This window comes from Lissotriton vulgaris, chromosome 1_1 (genome assembly GCF_964263255.1).
Source record: "Lissotriton vulgaris chromosome 1_1, aLisVul1.2, whole genome shotgun sequence".
NCBI classification, from domain to species: domain Eukaryota; kingdom Metazoa; phylum Chordata; class Amphibia; order Caudata; family Salamandridae; genus Lissotriton; species Lissotriton vulgaris.
In genome coordinates this window covers 1,148,624,214-1,148,646,052 of record NC_141685.1, presented here as the reverse complement: position 1 = coordinate 1,148,646,052, position 21,839 = coordinate 1,148,624,214, and positions in this window count along the sequence as shown.

Here is a 21,839-nt window from a genome sequence, read left to right as displayed (position 1 = left end):
CGAACCATTTGAGGGCCAAATCCGTGACCCCCACCCCTGACAGCCGTTGGAGAAGCACCTGATGGTCCACGGTGTCAAAAGCAGCGCTGAGGTCCAGGAGGATCACTGCCACTGATCCCCCCGAATCCAGCATGCTCCTCGCATTCTCCACGACCGCCAGCAGGGCGGTGTCGGTCCCCTGACCAGGCCGAAAACCCGTTTGGGAGTCGCCCAGGAGGGAATTGGCTTCCAAGAAGTTGGAGAGGCGGCTATTCACCAGCTTCTCAGCCACCTTACTGATACCCGGCAGCAAAGAGATAGGCCGAAAGTTGGCGAGATCGGCGGGATCGAGGTTAGGCTTTTTCAAAAGAGCCTTAACCACCGCCCCTTTCCAACTGGGGGGGGACCACCCCATGGGCGAGAGACAGGTTTATCAGGTCCGTAGCAGGGCCAACGATAGTAGATGACACCTGTTTAAGATATTTAATAGGTGCTGGGTCTTTCGGGGAGCCGCTCTTCATAGATCTCAGCACCGACAGGACTTCCTCCTTAGTAACTGGACCAAGGGAAGCCAACTCCGCCAGTGGTGACTCAGGTTGGGAGCTGGGATTGTCCTCCAGAGAGGAGATCTCACCTAGCCGGGGAAGGGAAGCCAGTATGTTGTCGATTTTACTTTTAAAATACGAGGCCAGTTCTGTGCATTTTTTGCGAGGGTCCTCGTGGAAAACCTGAGGGTCGGGGGCATTGAGTAGCTCCTTAATGACCCTAAATGACTCTTTGGAAGAGTTGGCCGCAGAGCCAATGCGCTCTTCGAAGAATCCTGATTTTGCCACCCGAATAGCGGATTTGTACCTGCTCAGGGCCGCACGATATTCTTTACGATTCGCCTCACTCCAGTCTCTCCTCCAGGACCGCTCTAGCCTCTTACATCCTTTCCTCAGAGTTCTTAATTCTGATGAATACCAAGGTGCCGAGCCCACTCTCTTCCCCCTCGTAAGTTGTTTCTTTTTGGGTAGGAGAGTGTCTAGAGAATCCAGGAGCCAGGTGTGGAAGTTCGCGTCAGCGACTATCGGGTTGGCTCCCTGAGAGGGCTGCGTGGCCTCCAAGTGTGCCGCCCAGGTGTCAACTGGGAGCCTCGACCAGGCTCTCTCCAGGGTGTGAACCCGTGGGACCACCGCAGCTCGGCTGTTGAATTGCCATAACGCGGACACCAAATAATGGTCTGTCCAAGGTAGGGCAAGAGCCGGAGATGGAGTAAGATGGTCCAGGTTAGAAAATAAGGGATCAAGCAGGTGGCCCTTCTCGTGGGTCGCGCCCGAATTGGCCAAATTGAGTCCAAAAGATCTGAGATCGTCGAGCAGATCGACTCCTGTGGCATTGGCTGGGTCCTCAAGATGGATATTAAAATCACCGAGAACAACAAAGTTGGCAGTAGAAGAGGCAAGAAGTGCAGTAATTTCCAAGAGAGAGTTAGGGAAACTACCCAAAGGTCCGGGAGGGCGATAGATCAACAAGCCCACCAGAGACACTGTAGGTGACAACCGAAGGGAGAACTGTAAGCTCTCACAATCAGCCACCCCTCCATTCTGGATCTTACAGGCGAGCGTGTCTCTATAGAGAACTGCAGTTCCTCCTCCCCTCCCTTTAGGTCTATCAAGGTGGAGTATATGAAAGCCTGGGGGGAGTGCTCTGACCATGTCAGGGCCAGAGCTGGGGGAGAGCCAGGTCTCCGTAAGAAATAACACATCGAGCTCGTGGTCTAGGATAAGTGAATTGATTTCAATGGCATGGCTCGGCAAGGACCGGCAGTTTAGTAAAGCCATGGAGAGAACGGATTTCACAGCCACTGAATTGTGGCCGGAGGAACACGCTCTGCACGGTAAAAATGGGATAATCCCCATCTGTGCAAAGCTACAACTAGTAGGGTGGGGCGGACGCAAGGCGATAAGGGCGTCTCTTCCGTATTGTAACCTGGAGGTGACAGGCGTCACTGTGTGAGGCATGGTGTCAGGCCCTGGGCCCGCCGGGGCGCGGACGGGCAGGACTCTGGCACGACTCCGGCGCAGGTCCGGCGCGTCCGCTGGTCGCGTCCGCTGCGCGGAGCCGTAAGTGCCTGTTTTTATAGTCCTTGTCTATGGCCTCCCCAACCCAGCCCAAACCAAGATGGCCGCCAAAACCGGCACCCAGCCCTCGACATCAACACTCAGCCGAGGGTGGGACCGGAGCTGCAGGGAGGGGGGAAAAAAAGAGTTTTTAAGCGCTGCTGAGCGCTGGGGGGTCTCTACACACTGCTGCAGGCTAGAAAATACAATTAGCAAGCACAGGTGAAAAAACAAGTAAAATCACGAAAATTAGTTTAAAATTGAAAGAAAAGCAGGAGACCTCCCGGCTTCCGCCTCAGGAGGGGAAAGGAGTGTGCAAAGTCTGATATTACCGCTTTCCAAGTCTCGGGTGCCTTTTATAGTCCTTGTCTATGGCCTCCCCAGCCCAAACCAAGATGGCCGCCAAAACCGGCGCCCAGTCCTCGGCATCAACACTCAGCCGAGGGTGGGACCGGAGCTGCAGGGAGGGGGGAAAAAGAGTTTTTAAGCGCTGCTGAGCGCTGGGGGGTCTCTACACACTGCTGCAGGCTAGAAAATACAATTAGCAAGCACAGGTGAAAAAACGAGTAAAATCACGAAAATTTGTTTAAAATTGAAAGAAAAGCAGGAGACCTCCCGGCTTCCGCCTCAGGAGGGGAAAGGTGTGTGCAAAGTCTGATAAAAACAGCCCAGATAAAACAGCCCAGATAAAAACATTCGTTCTTAGCCGACGAACACAAGATTTTTTTTAACCTACCCCAAACAGCATCCTTGCTGACTGAGGAGTTAATCTACAACTTACTTTCTATAATGAACAAATAAAAATAGCTTCTTTGCCTAGGTAAGACCTGTTCGGTTTTCAGCACTCTACTCTGAGAAATACTTCCAGGAGTATTTTTCAGAAAGGAAGTGTCCAGTAACAAATAATTTGAGGGATGATGTACATTGGCTTTTTGTACACAGCATGAAATAAGCCTGCTTCTCAATCAATTGGGGATCACCCCCCCACCCCATCAAGTAATATTAATACAAGGATTTTTACAGCACATTCCCAATAAATATCCTTATCCTTATAGTATATCTCACAAACCGAAATTGGTTAGATAAGCCAATAGAGCTACTCAACTTTACTCTTAAGCTATTAAACAATTTAATTTAATTCTAAGAGGGGCAACAGCCATGTCAAAAAGTGTTCCTCCATTCTGTGTGCTCCATCTGGTATACATAAAGGCATTAAAATTACACCCATGGCAGGTATCCACTTGAGCGGTTAAATATTCCTCACTTGTCTGACCCAGACACCAAAGACCAAAGCAGTGTATTCACGAAGGGAGGCACAGCGGGCTCGATAGAAAGCTGGTCCAGCACACGCCAGGAACCAGGCTGGATGGTGAGGAAAGGCAGCACTGTAGTTCTAGCATGGACTAGGTACGTCTTGGTAAATGTGATCTAGATGGTGTGGGGAATGCACCAGATAGATGGGGAGGAAGGAGCCTAAGTCAGATGGGGGAGAAAGAGCATAGGCCACATAGCGGCAGTCAAAGGATGACTTGGGCGGAGTGACAGCTGGAATATTTGGGAAGGGCAGCACAAGCTAGATGGTTAGTAAGCACTAAAGTGTCAAGATGCTAAATACTACAGTACTGGGGTGGGGCATATCAACTCTCAGCATTAGTGATGTGTAAGAGAACAGAGGGTCTGTCTGAGGCACTTGCTCCCATGCTTTGCCCACTGCCAAAGCTCTGCATGTGCCACTCCACACCAGATGCCTCAATCTTGAGATCAAATGATATTCTCAAGTACCAGCAATTGCTCATCATCCTGTATGGGTGGCAGAACATGTAAGCTGGAAACTTGTTGGACTGGTTATAGTGTATACAAATTAGAGGTAGAATTAAAACTAGTGTAAAAATAACCGCCATGGAAGCCAGTGTGGGAGGGGCCTGCGTTACACCCCTGGCTGGAACACTTGAGCACACAGTAACAGATCAGTAGCGGTCTGTAGCTACAAACAATAATTTAGCTATGTTAAAATCTTAGATGTATGGTTTCAATGGTATGTCACAGACAATAATTCTATTCTCTCACAGTATACCTCAGAATGACACCCCTTAAATCATTTTCCCACTTATGAAGTGCAGTGAAGGGTTCGCCCGTCTGTGCCAAGATTGTCAAGTGGAGAATGTCAGGGTGGGGCTTTGGTATAAGAATTTACTTTTTATATAGCAGTGGATACCAGTTTTATGCAGTGTTTTTATGGCCCTAAGTGGTCACTAGCTTCTCCTACCTGGCCATAGTTGAGTGAACACTACTACTTGCTAATCACCACTGTCATAACTCTGTTATAAGATCACCATGGAAATCGTGGCGGTCGGGCCCAGAATCACATAGTGTCACTTGCATGTTGTGAGAACTCCCAGAGTGTCAGACATTTGTACTGAGGCGACAGTGTAGCAGTGTTCGTAATTCCATCATCAGAATACAAGGAAAGCCTTACAACTGATTAACTTTTAACGTTATAAGAGGTCAAATTAACTGGTCTCAATAAATATCAAAGTGGAAAGGGATCTGCACCCAAATGAATCGGTGCAACCCTTGCATCAAATTGATACATTAGTAGGATCCTCACCCACTGCACCTTGTGTGAGTGGGTGGGCTCAACGCGATTTGTAAGCGGAGCTCTTACTAAAGCCTAAGTGCAAGTTAAAAAAGCCTTCAAGATCCTAATTCCCATTTATTATTAAGCTTCTTTAGCTGGGATAAAAGCAGTGCGATGTCCAAAGAGTACAATGGCCCCTAACATCTATAGGTCAGTAAGGTCGACATGTTTCAGCCTGTTACAAGTGCCACTCAGGTGAGTAGGCCATCTTCAGGACTGACTAAATCTGTAGATTTTCTACAGATTGTGTTAAATACCAACTCTTAATGCTGGTTTACACAGTAGCCTAAACATGAAGCATGCAGTCATACAGACTATATAGTACCTTTTCACTCTAATGGTTTGACTCCTAAAAATTCAAGCTCCTTGAGGTGGTGTGGGGGGTATTCCCTGCCATCACACTTCCACCAAAGGACATCGTCCTCCCTTGCACCGATTTAGCACTCCTCCGACGATGTACTGATTATGTCGTCTAAGGGAAGCTGATGGTTGCACCAATTTAGCTTCTCACTCCCCCTGGCTTTTCTACTCAATTCCATCATGCCATATGGGCAAGATAGAATTGCTATCAGTTCCCCCTGTTGAACTGTAAGACATCCTTGGGGTAAAGGTGTCATGGCGCTGATGTGCAGCCAATGATGGCTGTCTCCTTGTACAGTAAACCTTTCCCCACAGATGAGGGGAAGCGCTTCACCTGCTGCTTTGGCAGGTAGCACATTTTCCACATCAATGTTCTAAGATCTACAAGATCCGGCCCTTCACCAATCTTTCTGCGGCAGGAAAACATAATTGTCACCCACTCTTCACATGTGCAATCTTTGCACCATGCATATTCTTCTCACACCTCACCTGAGCGCTACTATTGTAACCTGCTCTGCAACTGCATAAGACTACTTAGATGCATCATCACAAAGAAAAATCAATTAATTTGTTACACCTCAACAGAAACTAAAGTAGCTAAACAAAAAGGGGTACAATTTTAAATTTCCCTCAGATGGAAGTGCCAGTATAATCATCAAAATATAATTGTTGCGGATCTTCATATGATACTTTACTGACCAAGATGCAAGCACCCTTTTGGTGAATCAGAATTCCACTGGAGTTAGGGGAAATCACTTTAGATGATGCTTAGGGGGAAAAACATGTCAGCCAGCTAGTTGTAGAAGCGCCTTTGTAGTGTGCGGGATGAAGTGAGCATGTGAGCGGAAAAAATTGTTTTATAGCCCAGAATATGCTTTAAAAATGCTATAAAGCAAATTATCCTAGTCCGGACTACCACCGGAGTTTCAAAACGGAAAGTAGTTTCACCTAAGGCTCCGGAGCCGTCCAGGTGCTCGAAGCACATACGGCGACGGAGCGATAGTGGGGTAGAACGGCTCTGGAGCTCCACAGAGGGTGGCGCGCTGCCACAAGGATCCCCTTCCGGGCACATCGGAACTCTCCTAGTAGCCTTGACTGCCGAAATTAAAAGCAGATTTGAGATATCAGAAGTAAATCAGAGGGAGATGAGGTCTGCTTGTTACGTTCTGGAGAGGAAGATGGATGAGTTAAGCAATAGAACAACTCTTGAAGGGGAGGTAAAAGAACTCAGGGAAACATTACAGGTCAATAGCGCTGAAATAGCAAAGTTAAAAACAAAGGAGAAGGAGCAGCAAGAAAGAATGGAGAATGAAAAATGTCCTAGCTATCGTAATGGAAAGTTTCAATTCTATTAAGGACTCGGAGGCGAGGAATATGCTATTCTTTCTCCACTTTATTGAATAGGAGCCATATAAAGCAATTGGTAAAACACTACCATTCCCATGAACCATAGGGAATAAGGTTTTTAACAATAGAGTCCATGTACAGAGTGTCCATGTGAAACCACCAATCACAGGGCTCCAGTCACATCATAGTCCTCTGTCCACTTCAATTACCCCTTTTTCGTCACTCGTGCCCAGCCAGCTCGGATGCCTCCGGAATCCTTTTTGTTGGAGTCCCATGCTGGAAGCAAACAAAACAATTAGGCAACTGTCTTGACTAAGGATTCGCCCTGCAGGGGGAAACACAAAAGAAAACTGCAATCAACAGTGTAATAAAACAAAATTAAGCTGAGTAGACTAAATAGTTTCCTTACCCTGATACGAGGGTGGGTAGTTACAAGAAGCTGTACTCTGGGTGGGATAATCCTCGCCTCAGAGTCCTTAATAGAATTGAAACTTTCTGCTACGATAGCTAGGAAATTTTTCATTCTATGTCCGGACCGGAGGCGAGGATTATGCTCGTTTAAAGCTTACTCACCACCAAGTGAGCAATATCAATCACCGGTGTGAAGTAAAACCGCTTGAAGGTAGAGTCTGAAGACCAGTTTGCTGCATTCAGAATGTCTTCAAGAAGAGCTCGCAGGTTAAATGCTTAGAGGGCATCGCCCCTCTGGTAGAGTGGGTGCCGAAGGCCCAGAGGTCTATGCCAGCCTCCTGCATCACCCAACGGGCTATAGTTGGGGAAGAGACAGCTTTATGAGGCTTTTTGATGGAAATGAGCAGGCCACATTTCCTCATAGGCCTTGAGGCAGGCCACCACTCACAACTTCGGAGACTCCGGGAATGCGGTATAAGAAATAGTCTTCGTGCTCGTCTTTGTCCGTCTACGGATGGTAAACGTAACCCCGTAGGGGAGAAAGTTCTACCTGAAACGTCCAGGGTCCGTATATCCGACACACGTCTGCACAAGATTAGGCAAAGGAGCATGGCCAACTTCGCCGAAAGTTCCTTGTGCAAGAGGAATCTGTTTGGCTGCCATGACAGGAACAAGATCAAGACTTGATTAACATCCCAAAGGACAGAGTACCTCGGCTCCAGGTGCAAGGAAAGGCAAATACCTCGTAGTAGACGCCAAACCAGAGGATGTTCCCCAACGGGGGAGCCATCCACCATGATGTGTCCTGCTGAAATAGCAGAGCGGAAGGTGTTAATCGTTTGATAGGCTACGCCTTCCTCCACCAGACTAGCCAAGAAATTCAGGATGGAGGTTACATCCGCTACCACGGGATCAAAACCCCGTCGCAGACACCAACAGGACCACCTTCTCCAGGTGGATCATAACATTTAACTGTACTGTCGGCCCAGGCCTTGGATTTGAACCTCTCAGCTGGTCCCTAAAGGCCTGGGACTGCCCATCGTCCCCGGTAATCCGCCATGCCATCAGGGCTAGGGAGCCTTGCACAATGAGCGGGAGAGAATCCTTGTCTGGACTGAGCAGAAGGGCTGGAAAGCAGGGGAGTGGGATTGGAGACTTCCAAGAAAGTTCCAGCAGAACTGGAAACCATACTTGAGCCCTCCAAGTTGGAATCACTATCACCACGCTCACCCTGTTTCTCCAAACTTGGGCTGAGACCCTCGTTATCATTGCGAACAGGGGAAAGGCGTGACCCGTCTCTTCTCGCCAGTTCTGTAGGAATGCATCAGTTTTCTCTGCCAGGGGATCCGGCCTCCAGCTGAAGAAACAGGGAAGCTGGTGGTCCAGCCAGGAAGCAAAGAGTTCCACTGAGAATGGACCCGGACGCTCTGAAGGTACGCAAACACCCCCAGGTGTAGCTTTCAAAGGCTCATGTCGTGGAAATGGCATGAATGGAAGTCCGCCACCTAATTGTCCTGCCTGGGAAGATATGCCACTGTGACAGAGACCTGATGGTCCAGGCAATATTGCCAAAATACTTGCAGCTAGGTCAGAGAGGGCCTTTGACCTCGTGCCGCCGAGGTGATTTATGTATCGGACTGTTGAGAATTTGTCCATCTTGAATAGGACACAGGACCGGATCTAGTCCTGGGTCCAGCACTGGATCGCGAACTAGCCCGCCAAGAGCTCCAGACAATTGATATGAATTTGTTGTTCTTGTGATGACCACATACCGCCCATGGTGAACTCTCTACATCTCGCGCCCCAATCGGACCTGCTGGCGTCCGATTCGATAATGTCTGGTGTGGACCCAAAGATCGCCCTCCCGTTCCAAGCTTCCATGTTGGTGAGCCACCACTGAAGCTCTTCCCTGTGAGTAGGAGAGGCCGCGTCGAAGGTGCATCGCCTTGATGCGTTGAAGGGCTCGGTAATGTAAAGGGCCCAGGAAAATGGCTTGGATGGAGGTGTCAGGAACCATTCTGTTAACGCTGTAAGGTGGGCTAAACCCTGTCTTGCTGGCAAGAGACACCGAGTGATTGTGAAGCCTAACTTGGTGAACTTCTGGCTCGATCTTCATTAACTCTAGACATTATAAGATGGCCGCCGCTTTAGCCGCGATATTCCATCAATCTGTACATTCTAGTTCATAGACATTATGGGAAGTGCACACGTTCTCACCTGCGCACTTCAACAGAGAATTCGTTACGAAGAGCAGTTTCTGAGACGTCCTCCGTGTTTCTGTGGAAAACGGAGTTTAAAGAAGTTCTTGAGTCCAAGGTTGTTTCATGTGTGTACCGCTATTAGTACACAGAGTTATAGACCGCTTTCAAGAAGTTCGAGGTGGCGGAACTTGATCGTGAGACAGTTGGTTTATTACGGACATTCTCCTGTCACCACAAAGTTGTATTATCGAGGAACTAGCAAGAAGGAAACCGCCTTCGCTCCTCTTCCTCCCTTCAAAGACTGAGGAGAGCGATGGAGTAGGAGGGCAACAGACGGCAACAGGCGGTAGAGGTTTACAAAGCATCTCGCAAGTAAGGACTAACCATTCTACCCATCAATTGCGCTACAGCAATTCCCTTATTTCTACCAATGGACTAACTCCCCCTTGCGCTTACCCACTTCTTACCTTCCTTATCTTCCCTCCCTAGTTCATTTTTGCGCGCTCCTCTTGGATCATCTGAGAATCATCTGTGCAGCGTCTGCTAATAATTACAAGACAGTTCTCCAATTGCGCATTCTTCAGGAATGTTAATGTACTCTTTGTAAAGGACAACTTGTCTATGCAGACCTTAACCTGGTTACCTTTTCTTCTAGAATTGCATATCTCCAAGTACATTAATGTGCAGTTACTATCCATAAGAGAGGGGCAATACTCCTAAGACAGCTGGTAGGAATTGTCCTCAACTTTAATTGAAGGTAAAGGTACAGTTAGAAGGAAGTGTTTATGTTCTCTTTCCCCTGTGTGCATTAGGTACCAGACAGTGGTCCTGTGACAATCGAGAAGATTCTAGGAAGGTCCGCAGAGTGTCAGCTGTAGTTGAAGTGTCTCTCTCTATCCACTTCCCCTTTTCCCCCCAGTTGGTGACGTTGCTTTTTAAGCGGCGTTACTGGCGGGCGGGCATAGGGATTTAGCGTCCATTCTGCTTCCGCGAAGACTGAAGGGGAACTTGACAGGAGGCTGAGAGAAGGCCAACTATGCAGGCTAGTTGCCGAAGGGTGGTCCAAGACTGTGTAAGCGTCCGGCGAATCTCATGACGAATTCTCGTTATCTTGCGGGATGGAAGACCGAGAGAAGCCTTGACAGAGTTGATCAAGAATCCCAGAAAAACAACCTTCTCGGTGGGAATCAGGGTGGACTTGGTCTCGTTGACCACATACCCCAAGCTCTGAAGAAGATTCACCGTCACCTGAAGCTGGGAAGCCAGTGTCCTGGGGCATTGTGCCATCAGTAGGATATCGTCGAGTTACACGATGAGCCGTATTCCCGACGCCCAGAGGTGTTCTATGACCGACCGGAGGACCTTGGTGAAACACCAAGGGGCCGAGGAGAGGCCGAACGGAAGTTTGGTGGACTCGTAAGTTCTGTCCTTCCAGAAAACTGTAGGAACCTCCGGTGCGGGGAAAAACGGGAATCCCAAGGTAGGCGTCCTTGGGGTATAGGCGCGCCAGCCAGTCTTGAGTGCGAAGAATGCCGCAAAGGAGATGAATCCCCTACATCTTGAAGTGGCAAAAGACAAGGTACTTGTTGAATTCCCGAAGATTGATCACCGGCCACTGGCCCCCATCGGGCTTGTCCACCAGGAAGAGGTTGCTGATTAAACCTCTGGGATGTGGAGAAGACTCAGCCATTGATCCTTTGCCTGAGAGGGAGCACACCTCCTGGTCTACCCAACAAAGATTGCGCGGCCGGACGGGTTGCAGCGGATCTCCGTGGAACTCTATGTGAAACCCCTGTAGCGTCTGTAACACTCAGGCATCCCCCGTGATGGAAGTCCAAGCCTGGGAAAAATGCGCCAGACGGCCCCCCACTCTTAGAAGGGAAGACAGGAGAACACTCACCGGAAGAGTTGGAGGCGCCACTGCCTCTGCCGCCTCTATTCTTGCCACGGCGACCTCTGGTTGGGTAGAAGTTCCCAAATCTCGCTGGATCCTGGTAGTGGCCTTTGTTGGAGCCTTGTTCCCTGTTGTTGTAAAGACGACCGGACGTGCGGCCCCTTCCTCGTCCAGCCCCACTGAAAACCTGTGGGGGAAAAACCTTTTAAGTAGATGACTGAGCTTTGTCCAGAGATTTAGGTTTCCTGATAGGTATCCATAGCACCAGTATGCAGAAAAACCTGAACAGGTAAGTGATATGGTGACAGGGGCATCACAATATGGTCGGCTGGGCTTAAGCCTAAAATTAGAGCGAGCAGCGTTCGCGTTTCAATGGGCCTAGAAGCCCGGGACCCAACAGCCCATGTGCAAAAAGGTATAAGAGGGCAGCCTGCCTGGAAGGGCCCCAGCAGGAAAAAAAGATCCTGCAATACTGACTCGGTATGAGCGTAAGGAAGAATGGCCTAATACAGACCCCCAGTGAATGAAATAAAGCAGCTGCCTAATGGCAGGATACTGACCCGGTGTGCAAAATGCAGGCGTTATGCGGGCGTAAGGCACAAGCACAGGCTGCCTAATGGCAGAGAAACAACAGACCCTAAAAAGTGTAACAGGCAGGATAAGGCTCTTCCACGGTGCTGCTGCTCGGCTGAGGAATGTGCGAAATGCCGAGAGCGCCCGCAGGTTGAGGTGCACACAGGCGTCTTCTAGCGAGCCTGGCCCCAAAGTCAACGGCCGTCAGGGAGCTCAGGTGCTCCCACGGCCGGAATCGGGTCCGCCAAAGTAGCAGGTGACTCGAGTGAAATTCCTAGAAGGCAAACGTGAGAAAATTAAATTTAAAGGCAAACTCAACAGAAATGGACGCACATCGGTAAAAACCACCCACTAAGCGCATTCGAACGTGAATAAAGAAAATGCACCAAAGTGAATCAAAACATGTAAATGAATACGCTAAAGGATCTTTAACTGAAATTAACCATGAAACATGAGGTAAACGTCTTTAGGCAATAAATGCAAATAACATTCCGGAATCTCAGGGAGAAACAAGGAAAGCACTTATCTGGCTGCAAGCAGCGAAGAAAGAGGGGAAATTGAAGTAAACAGAGGACTACGATGTGACTGGAGCCCTGTGATTGGTGGTTTCACATGGACACTCTGTACATGGACTCTATTGTTAAAAACTTTGTCTCATTCCCTATGGTTCATGAGAATAGTAGTTTTTTACCAATTACTTTAAATGGCTGCTTTTCAATGAAGTGGTGAAAGAATAGCATAATCTTAGCCTCCGGTCCTGACATAGAATTTCCAGAGACTGAATATTTTGAAGATTCTAAAAGTTCCGGAAGGTAGAGAGGGGGACCATATTAAGACCTTTATAGTTCAAATGATAACAAGCAATGGCATAGCCAATAGGTCTTGCCTTCAGGACCTTATAAGTGTTTAACCATCCAGCATATTATCCGGTTAATAATCGGGCCACACAATTTTACGCTCTATGATGTTTAAGGACGTGATCCCTGTGTGTCATGAACAGAAACATGCTTTATAATGTACCGTGCTAACACTGGGCTGCAGAAGTCAGTGCAGACTATCAATCTATGCAATTCGACCAGTGGAGATGTCTGTTAAAAATCATTTTCCACTCTTGCTAAAATGCAGGCGTGTGCAACACATCATACTGTAAGTACACCAGCCGGAACATGTGAGGGTTTGGACGAGTGAAGGACACCTCTTCAGGAGGAGGGGAGCAGAGGGTTTTAGAAGCAGGACAGGGGACGGGAGGGGACCAGGGGTGGGGGGGCAGGTGTATGGGGAAAAGGGAAGAGGAGATTGGAGGAGGGAAGAAGATGGAACGAGGAGGAGAGGGTGGGAGCGGATCCTGAGGACGAGAGCGAAGATGTTCAGTAGAGAGGAGAAAAGTGGGGAGTATAGGAAGGAGGAAAAGTGTGGGAGTGGAGGAGAGGAAGAGAGGATATTTGGAGAGGTGGAGGGCGGGAGAGAGGATCAGAGGAAGGGTGGGACGCGGGAGAAGGAATCAGAAGGAGAGCGCCAGAGGGTCAGTGAGAGAGGAGAGAGGATCAGGTGGAGGGGTTATGAGGGGATGGTGGGGGAGAGAATTATCAGGGTTCAGGGGAATAAGGGCAGGTGTTCAGGAGGGGATAAAAGGCTATGAGGAGAAGGAAAGTGGAGGGACAGAGAGCGGATCAGAAGCTAGGAGGAAAGGAGAGGGAAAGGGGCTGGAGGACAGGTATGCAGGAAGGAGAGAGGTTGTGGGAATTACAGACGGGCAGAGAGCGGGTAGGTCGAGAGGGGGCATGTGAGGATTAGTGAAGGGGGAGCCAGGGAATGGTAACAGAGCAGGAAGTGGGGAAAGGGAATGAGGGGGGCAGGGGGCAGAGAGGACTCATACGGAGGGTGGAGGGGAGGGCAGGACGGAGAGCCGGATAGGATTATTTCCGAGGATTGAGCGGGAGGACTAGGATAGGAGGGGTGAAGGATGAGGGGGGCAGCGGAGACATGAGAGGAGACACGCAAGGGTGGCGCGTGAGCCCAGGCAGTGAAAGGAAACTGAAACGAAGGCCGGGACCATGAGTGCTGTCAGCGTATTAAGAGGCTGATATCAGATCTATGCTTTCCCAGTATTTCCCCGTGTTCCTCCACATGGCGTCAGTGTTCCTCCACATGGCGCCAGGACTTTATCAACATTGTTTTCAAAAAGCAAGCCATTTCTGTGCAGTGCAGCGCAATCTGAGGATGACCCATATTTTTCCATCTGGGGCGCTTGGGTCAGAGCGGACGTTATCGCTGAGCCACAGATGTAAGATGAAAGGCGGCAGCAAAGGCACAAGCGCAGAGCATTGCGGGATAAGTGTTACTCTAGCGAGGTAAACAAGCCCGGGAGGGGTGCGGGCGCTTGTGCCAGCCGCTGCACACTAACAGATGGCACACTGCGTGCCGCTGCTCGTAACCACAAGCCATAGGCCGTGGGTGGATACATTTCCTGGGAAAGGTGGGATATGCACCAGCCTTTGCCCAATTCGTGCTGTCTTCGCACGCAAAGCCCAATAGAAAAAAACCACAAAAAAACACGTACGAGTGTGTATAAAATCCAGATTGATTCCAAGATGCCGTTTTCCTAGAGCAGCGCATGCGCGAAGCGCTAGGCTCGACCTAAAAAGGGAGTTGCAGTTGGAGGAATCAGAGCAAGAGATTGCTACAGATATTCAGAGACTTCATGGAGACCCCTTTAGACTAAACACCAAGAGAACTAAGCCCATGAGAATTCTGCTTCACTTTCTAATCGATACATTTAAAGAGAAGATTCTGTCCAAAGCTTTGAGTATGAAGCCGGTTGAGGTAGATGGGGTTAAATATGAATTTAGATCAGATGTCTCAAATGTCCCCTCCAACATGCAGTGGGAATTAGGAAAAAGGATTTAGCCATTAACCCTTTCGCCGCAGGGGTAATTCCCCCACGTCACGGGGGCGCGCCTCCGCAGTGCTCGTGACGAGCCCAGCTCGTCATGAGGCACAGTGGAGCTGTGCTAATGACTAACACGCATCTGCCCACTGATTGATTCTCCCGCACAGGCAAAGAATCCATTGCACGTGGGAGGGCCGCGGCCGTAATGACGAGCCCAGCTCATCATGAGCACAGCTCCACTGTGCCTCATGACAAGCTCGGCTCGTCATAAGCATGGAAGGGTTAAGGAGGTTGGGCACCTCGGTGCAGTTGAGGTTCCCAGCATTCCTGAAGGTGATGTTCCGTTTGATTCATCACAGAAAAAATTGCACATAAATTAAGTGATGTGGATCGGCCCGGGATGAACCCAGCCTGATAGGGGCATAAGGTGGTGTTCACCAGTAGTGCCAGGCGAGTCGCTAACATTTTTGCCAGTATTTTATAGTCATAATTGGGTAATGATATTGGCCTATACGAGGAGCACTGACGTGGCATTTTACCCGGCTTGGGCAATAATGTTACGATAGCCTCCCGCATAGTCGGGGACAGGGACCCATTTTGAGGGGCCTTGTTGTATACTTCCAGCAGTCCTGGCGCCAACTCATGATGTTAGGCTTTATAAAATTCACCTGTTAGGCCATCCGATCCGGAGCGAGGCTGCTGGCCATCCCATTTATTGCTTGTTTGATTTTATCCTTGTCTATAGGAGAGGCCAGAAATTCACGCTGTCCATCCTCCAACCAGACCATGGGTATCCTGAAGGTGAAGTTCAATAATCAGATGCACATTTTGCACTCTGGTGAAGAGGTAGAAGACTATGAGAGCCTTCAGCCAGGTGGTAAGTAACTAAAACCGAGAAAGGGTCTAGGCTATGCATGTATGATTTATGATCTGATGTGATCAGTTTTTTATTTTCTTTTGCTTACTCACAAATAAATTCCAATTAGATGCACACTCTGGGGGTGCACCCACAGGGCTCTAAGCCATGAAGAGTCAGGGTTCCGTTTTACAAGGGGGGTCAGCGGAGCACAAGGTGGGGAGCATGTGGGAGAAAAAAGAAAAATATATCCTCAGAAGCCTAATTTATGCTAGCTTTAACCTTTAGAGCGGATGGATGAGATGCGAGAGAATGTAATAAAAATCCTTTCTTAGAATGTAAGTGGCCTTAGGGTACCGGGAAGACGTGAGAGAATACTACAATATTTAAAAGATTGCCCAGCTCAGATTATTATTGTACAGGAAACGCACAAAGGGGTCTGGAGTTTTTCAAAACCAAAAAATGGATCGCCCAAGTAGTGTGTACAGGGCAATCAGCAGTAACTAAGGGGGTGGTGGTCTTAGTTAAACAAGGGGCAAAAATCTGTAAAGAAGGCAATGTCTCGGATAAAGCTAGAAGATGGCTTGTGGCCAAGTTGAAGATCTTGGGTCATGGCTTTACCCTGGTGGGATATTATGGTACAAACCAGGATGACACTACTCCCCTAGAGGATTTACTCACTGAACTACTTAACTTCCCGGACCCGATTATCATGGCTGGCGATTTTAATGTTCTGGATTACACTTTAGATAGATCCACGCATAGCAGGGCCTTGGTAAATCCTAAAATGTCAGGCCTTATTAAACAAATGATAGAGCAGTTGGGCCTGTGTGACATCTGGCATCAGAGGACAGGGTCACAGAAAGGGTACACCAGTCTAGGATTGATTATTTTCCAATAGATAGCATTATGAAGGATTGGGTACAAAAAAATCGATCACGTGGGGGTACATTTGTCAGATCACTCTGCTGTGTTGCTTTGCTTAAAGTTAAGCGAGGGGGATGGACCATGGATCGTACGATCTTGCTAGAAGAGGAAGTTGTAGAGGCACTTAATAACGAGACAAAATATTTTTTTTAAATCAACAGAGGTTCGGCGGCAGCCGGTGTGATTTTGGGATGCATACAAAGCCTTTTTAAGGGGCAGACTGGGTGCACTAGCTAAGCAAAAAGGTGGCGGTATTATAAAGAAGTCTCTACATTAGAGGAGCAGGGCTGCTCAACAGAAAGGGATCTGATTAACCCTGGAGTAGATGATGGGGTTCGGGAAAGTTTGCTACAGAGAAAGACAGAAGTAAAATCTAAACTGACTGCAGTTCTACAAGATAGGGTCAGGAAAAGGTGGGAGGTCAGTCGGATTGCCCACTTAGAATATGGCGAGGGATGTAGCAAGTTGTTGGCTTGGAAAGCCAAAAATGAGCAGGTGAGGAACAGGATAAAACAGGTCAAATGCAAACAAAATGGGGCTCTAATTAGAGACAATAAAGGGATTGAGTTAGCCATTCACACTTACTTTAGCAAAGTCTATCAAGAAGAGCTGGAAACCGCAGAAGAAGAGGCGAGGACCTGACTAGGGCAAGACTGGGCTGATCTCCTTACACCAGATAAGAGTGGACAGTTGAATGGGGAGACCAATATGTGGGAAGTAGAACAGGCTATAGGACAAGGCAAGAAAGGGAAAGCCCCTGGACCGGTTGGCCTGCCTCATGAAGTATACAGAGCATTGGCAAACACACTAACACCTAACTTAACTGAATTTTTTAATGAACTGTTCTTAACAGGAGCTCTAATCCCTATATCATGGAAAGATGCAACCATCACGTTCATTCCGAAACCAGGCAAGTACCCTAAAAAGTGTAACGCCTACAGGCCAATATCCCTCTTGAATTGAGACTAAGATTTTTGCAAAAGCTTTGGCTGATAGACTCAGTGCAAAAGCAAAAATCCCTAGAAACTCATCCTCTATAATTTCATATTTGACCTCGGCTGTGGGCGTCTTGAACAAGGAGATAGCCAACGCGGAAAAGGAACTGGTCTTGGGCTCAAGCAAAGATTCAGGTGACATCCTGGGAACTGCGCCATCTACACATGTACCTCTAGATCCAGTGGTAGCGATTAGAGGCCCACTAGGGAGGAGCAAAACCCAGTCCTCCGATACTCGAGCTCCTGATGTTGTGGATCAAAATTTGGGGGATTCTTTACTGGCAGATGGGAGGTCACAACGGGCTCCTATGAAAGGCCCTTGAGGGGTTAAACGCACTACCAGAAAAGTAATCAAGCGGCATAAGGGTCCAAAAACACTACATCAAAGCTGGTGCCGGGGGTTGATGAGAACATTCAGTTAACTCTGCGGACACTCGTTGAGGATATATTCACTACCCGCTTTGAATGCATTATGACTTCTTTAGCCAAAGACGTTATTGATACTTTGAATTCTTGTGTGGCTAACCTAAAGATAAAATGTGAACATTTAGATAACTTTATGGATTCATGTTTGAGGGACAAAATGCGCCCACCAGAAGTTAATATGTTGCCAGACGTACCCTCTACATGCCCAGCAGAAATAAGGAATTCTGTGGGCGGAAATAATTCATGTCCCCATTTGTTGCCACTTCCAAGGGAAAGTGTTCACTCAAATTTGGGAGGTGCGGCTGATGCCCCCCATGACCCGGGCTTAAGGGGAGCAAAAGTATCCAATAACGTCCCTCTTAATGATAGTCCACACCTATTGGGTCAGTCTATAGCTTCTGGGATGAATTCCATTCATGTCAATGAGTTTAAAACCCCTAACATAAGCAGAATTGATCTCCCCCCAGAGGCTACACCTTTGGTCGCAGTTCTTGTTGAGGTCCCTACTTTAAGTACCTCTGACAATGAAACAACTGCGGCCTTGCTACGTAAATCAAAGACCTGGTGCGATAATTACTGCTCTGGAAAATTAGAGATATCTAATCACATTATAATGGCTAGACGGGTGTCTTGGGTGGGCAATCAACCAAAAGAAGTTTGTGGCGACTGCATCATAATCAATTTTAACAAACGTGATATAGTTGACAGGCTGTTTTGGGACGCCACTGACATTTGTGGAGAAGGTATAAGGGCTCTACCGCTGGGGTTTTTCTATCCACCAGCAAGTCCCATCCGCGCACCTGGCAGGGCAAGCGTTAAACGTATTATCCAACTCCTGGTGGTCCAGTCCAGTACCTTAAGTCTAGTCCAGTACCTTAAGTCGGTCCAGCACCGATAGCTTATCCTGGGGGGGGGGGACATTAAGTCAGGGACGATATGGGAGGCGAATACCCCACTCACTGTAGAATCTTGCGCTGGAATATCGCGGGCTTAAGATCTAAAAGCGATTACCCAAATTGGTTAGCTTTCAGAAAAACACATAACATAATTGCTCTTCAGGAGACCTGGGACAGGGGGGAACATTTTTGGCTAGACGGCTTTAGTTCCTACTTTTTACCTGCACAACCAGTGCCAGCGGGTAGAGCAAAAGGTGGCCTTATGTTTCTTCTCTCCTTGGAATTAAGGGGCCGTATGAAAAGGTTAGAGTTAGACTCCTTTAATTGTTTCATAGTTTAAGTTAGCAAGCCAAACTCCCCCCTCGCCTCCGTCCCACAAATTCACAAATCCACTGTCGGAGGAAGATCCTTCTCCTACCTGGCAGCCAAGACATAGAACCCTCGCCACTCACTTACGGCTGACCCTGGACCATCTCTCCTGCAGGAAACAACTCAAGACCTGGCTGTTCGAGCAGTAGCGATCTCTCCCCCCCCCCTACCCCAGCGCCCTGAGACCCTACAGGTGAGTAGCACGCTATACAAATTTCGTTGATTGATTGATTGATTGACATCAACTGCCCCAGCACAGGGAGAGCAAACTATCCGAAATTATTACTAGTGAATTTCTACAACTCGGGGGAGAGTGATTTTCTGAATCAGCACCTAAGCACTTTGAAACTTTTTTTTAGAAGAATATAGGACAAAGTAATCCACTTTTTATCATGTTCTACTTATGAGTGATTTTAACATTCATTTGTGTGAGTTACATTGTTTAATTGATGACCTGTATGGCTATAATTATGCCACGATCCCACATTTTGAACACTCGGCACGTGGTAAGGGCCTTGAGTCCCTTTTGACTGATGTCGATCTTTGTGAACCTGGTTTTGTCAATGTTCAAGATCGGTGTCCCACGTTTAAATCCAAGGCTAGAGATACCATCATAGATTATATTTTTCTGTCCCCCGTGTTACTAGGCAAGGTAGTTTTTTAGGTCTCGTAGAGATACCTATTGAGGTGAAACCAGAAAGTTAAACCAAGCGGATTTCCACGAGTGCATGTGCTCTCGTGACCGCGCTTAAGCCATCTGTTGCTTTCCCAGCACACCCAGCCTCACTTCTCCTCCCGCTAATTACACTTCTTTCACGGCCGTCAGGCTGCTGTCACTTAATCTCCCCAGTGCCCCAACCCCATCAGTGTCCTAACTACACTTCCAGTCCTCGCTGCCTCACCGCCTCCTCTCTATCCCTCTCTCTCCGTTCTTTTCCCATCTCTCTGTCCTCCCCTCTCCTTTTCCCAATATTCTTGATCTACCATCCACTCAATGTCTTTATTTACACGCTATCGTCTTTTGTCCAGCTCCTCGCCCTTTCAACCTTCCATATTCCGGCTCTGCTCTTTCTCACCACTTACTACATACGTCCTCTCGTACCATTAGTATATTTTATCTTCCCACACGTTCTCTGTCAACCTTAAACTCATTATCTTTCTCTTGTTGTCCTAACTACACTTTCAGTCCTCGCTGCCTCACCGCCTCCTCTCTATCCCTCTCTCTCCTTTCTTTTCCCATCTCTCCGATCGTCTTTAGTCCAGCTCCTTGCCCTTTCAACCTTCCATATTCCGGCTCTGCTCTTTCTCACCACTTACTACATACGTCCTCTCGTACCTTTGTTCTTTCTCCCCTACCTTCTCACTTCCTTTTCTTCTTCTTTCCTCCCCTTTGTTTCTTTCATCATTTCTTTGTTCGTCCCTTTCCCTCACACTTTCTCACTCACTCGCTCTGCAAGTCAATTTCCTACAAAACATTCCCAGCTACCATTAACCCTATCAGATCTGAAATGCAGCCAGGAAACGAACCGCCCAAAGCCTCAAACTTCACAGCAAATGTTTCTTCCAGACACAGAACCCGCTGAAGCTTTTTCTTAAGTTGAAACAACGAAGCACAGATTCTGGACGGAAACCCTATGGCTGTTCATCTTTAGAATTTCCCCAATTGCTTAAAATTTGTCCGCGAAATCAGGATCTGCATTCGCTTGCTCATCAAAAGGAGGTGACCTATATCTGGCTAATTAGAGACACTTTGATATAAAGGCTTCATGCATTTTAAATAAAGGCTGGCTGGTTATGTAGGGCGATGGGCACCCCAAGTGTTCTTTGCAGGCATCCGGGATAGAAAGGTCTTCTGGGCACAGAGGGATGAGCACGAACCAATCAGCACTGGGCAGGATCATCAGCCCCAGCAACTGGAATCCATCGCGTACATTATCAATATGAAGGAGGTGCGAATTAAGTACAACGTGCAACACACCTGCAAGTCGAATACATGGCAAAATGTATGTACATCTCGCATGTATAAAACTGCACACTGTTAACTACCCCTAAGTCCAAACCTAAATCAATAATAACTGAATAGCAGATCAGCACACATGCAAAGGTGAAAACATTTGGTGAAAAATAATATTTTCTTCAATGTTATGCATGCCTCGAGAAAACATACGTTTTTGAATCAAATCACTGTCTACCATACAGTACCTAGGGATTTGAGTCCAGTCCATGGGTGATTGCATGGTAACGCTCAGTTACCACCCAATGTTTGCCCCGTTACACAAATTAGTACAGAGCACTACTGCTATGCATTTTGTTAAGGCTTCTTTCTAGCAAAACGTGATCTTGTGCACAAACATGATCTTGTGCACATTAAAGCCACCAGCCTCCCTCCCACAGGGTTCCCCAGGGCTGGCCTAACTTCTCCTCCCCCCTAATTACTTTTTTTCACGGCCGCTAGGCCGTGAGCTACATCAAATGGTTCGGCTCCCCGCCTCCTGCTTTTTCGTAGGAAATTTACAAGGCTAGCACATGGTCTTCTTTGAATGCTTTCACTAAGAATTGTTGTGGTGACAGATTTGTCAGAACAGTCCATTTTTTAAAACTTTTTTTTACGGCCACCAGGCCGTACTTTCAGTTTCACGGCCGCCAGGCCGTGTCTCCTTTTTTAAAACTTTTTTAAAAATAAATGTGACTGTCCTCTCTTGTCGTGTACAGTATTCTTTACTTCTAATGACTGCCGATGTCATTTTATTCTTTCTTGTTATTGTAGCTGCCGTATACTACTATCAGAGAGCTATTTGGTGTTCAGTCGCTCTTAAGTGTGCGGGTCATTTGCTCCTGTGCTGCCCCGCCCCCTGCTTCACGGCCGCTTCTCCCTCCCACGGGCAGCCATCTGTTTGTCCCCCCGCACCTCCCCCCAGTTTCCTCGTTCTCATTCTTTTTTTCTGCTTGAGGCCTGGCCCCGCGTCATTTCAGTC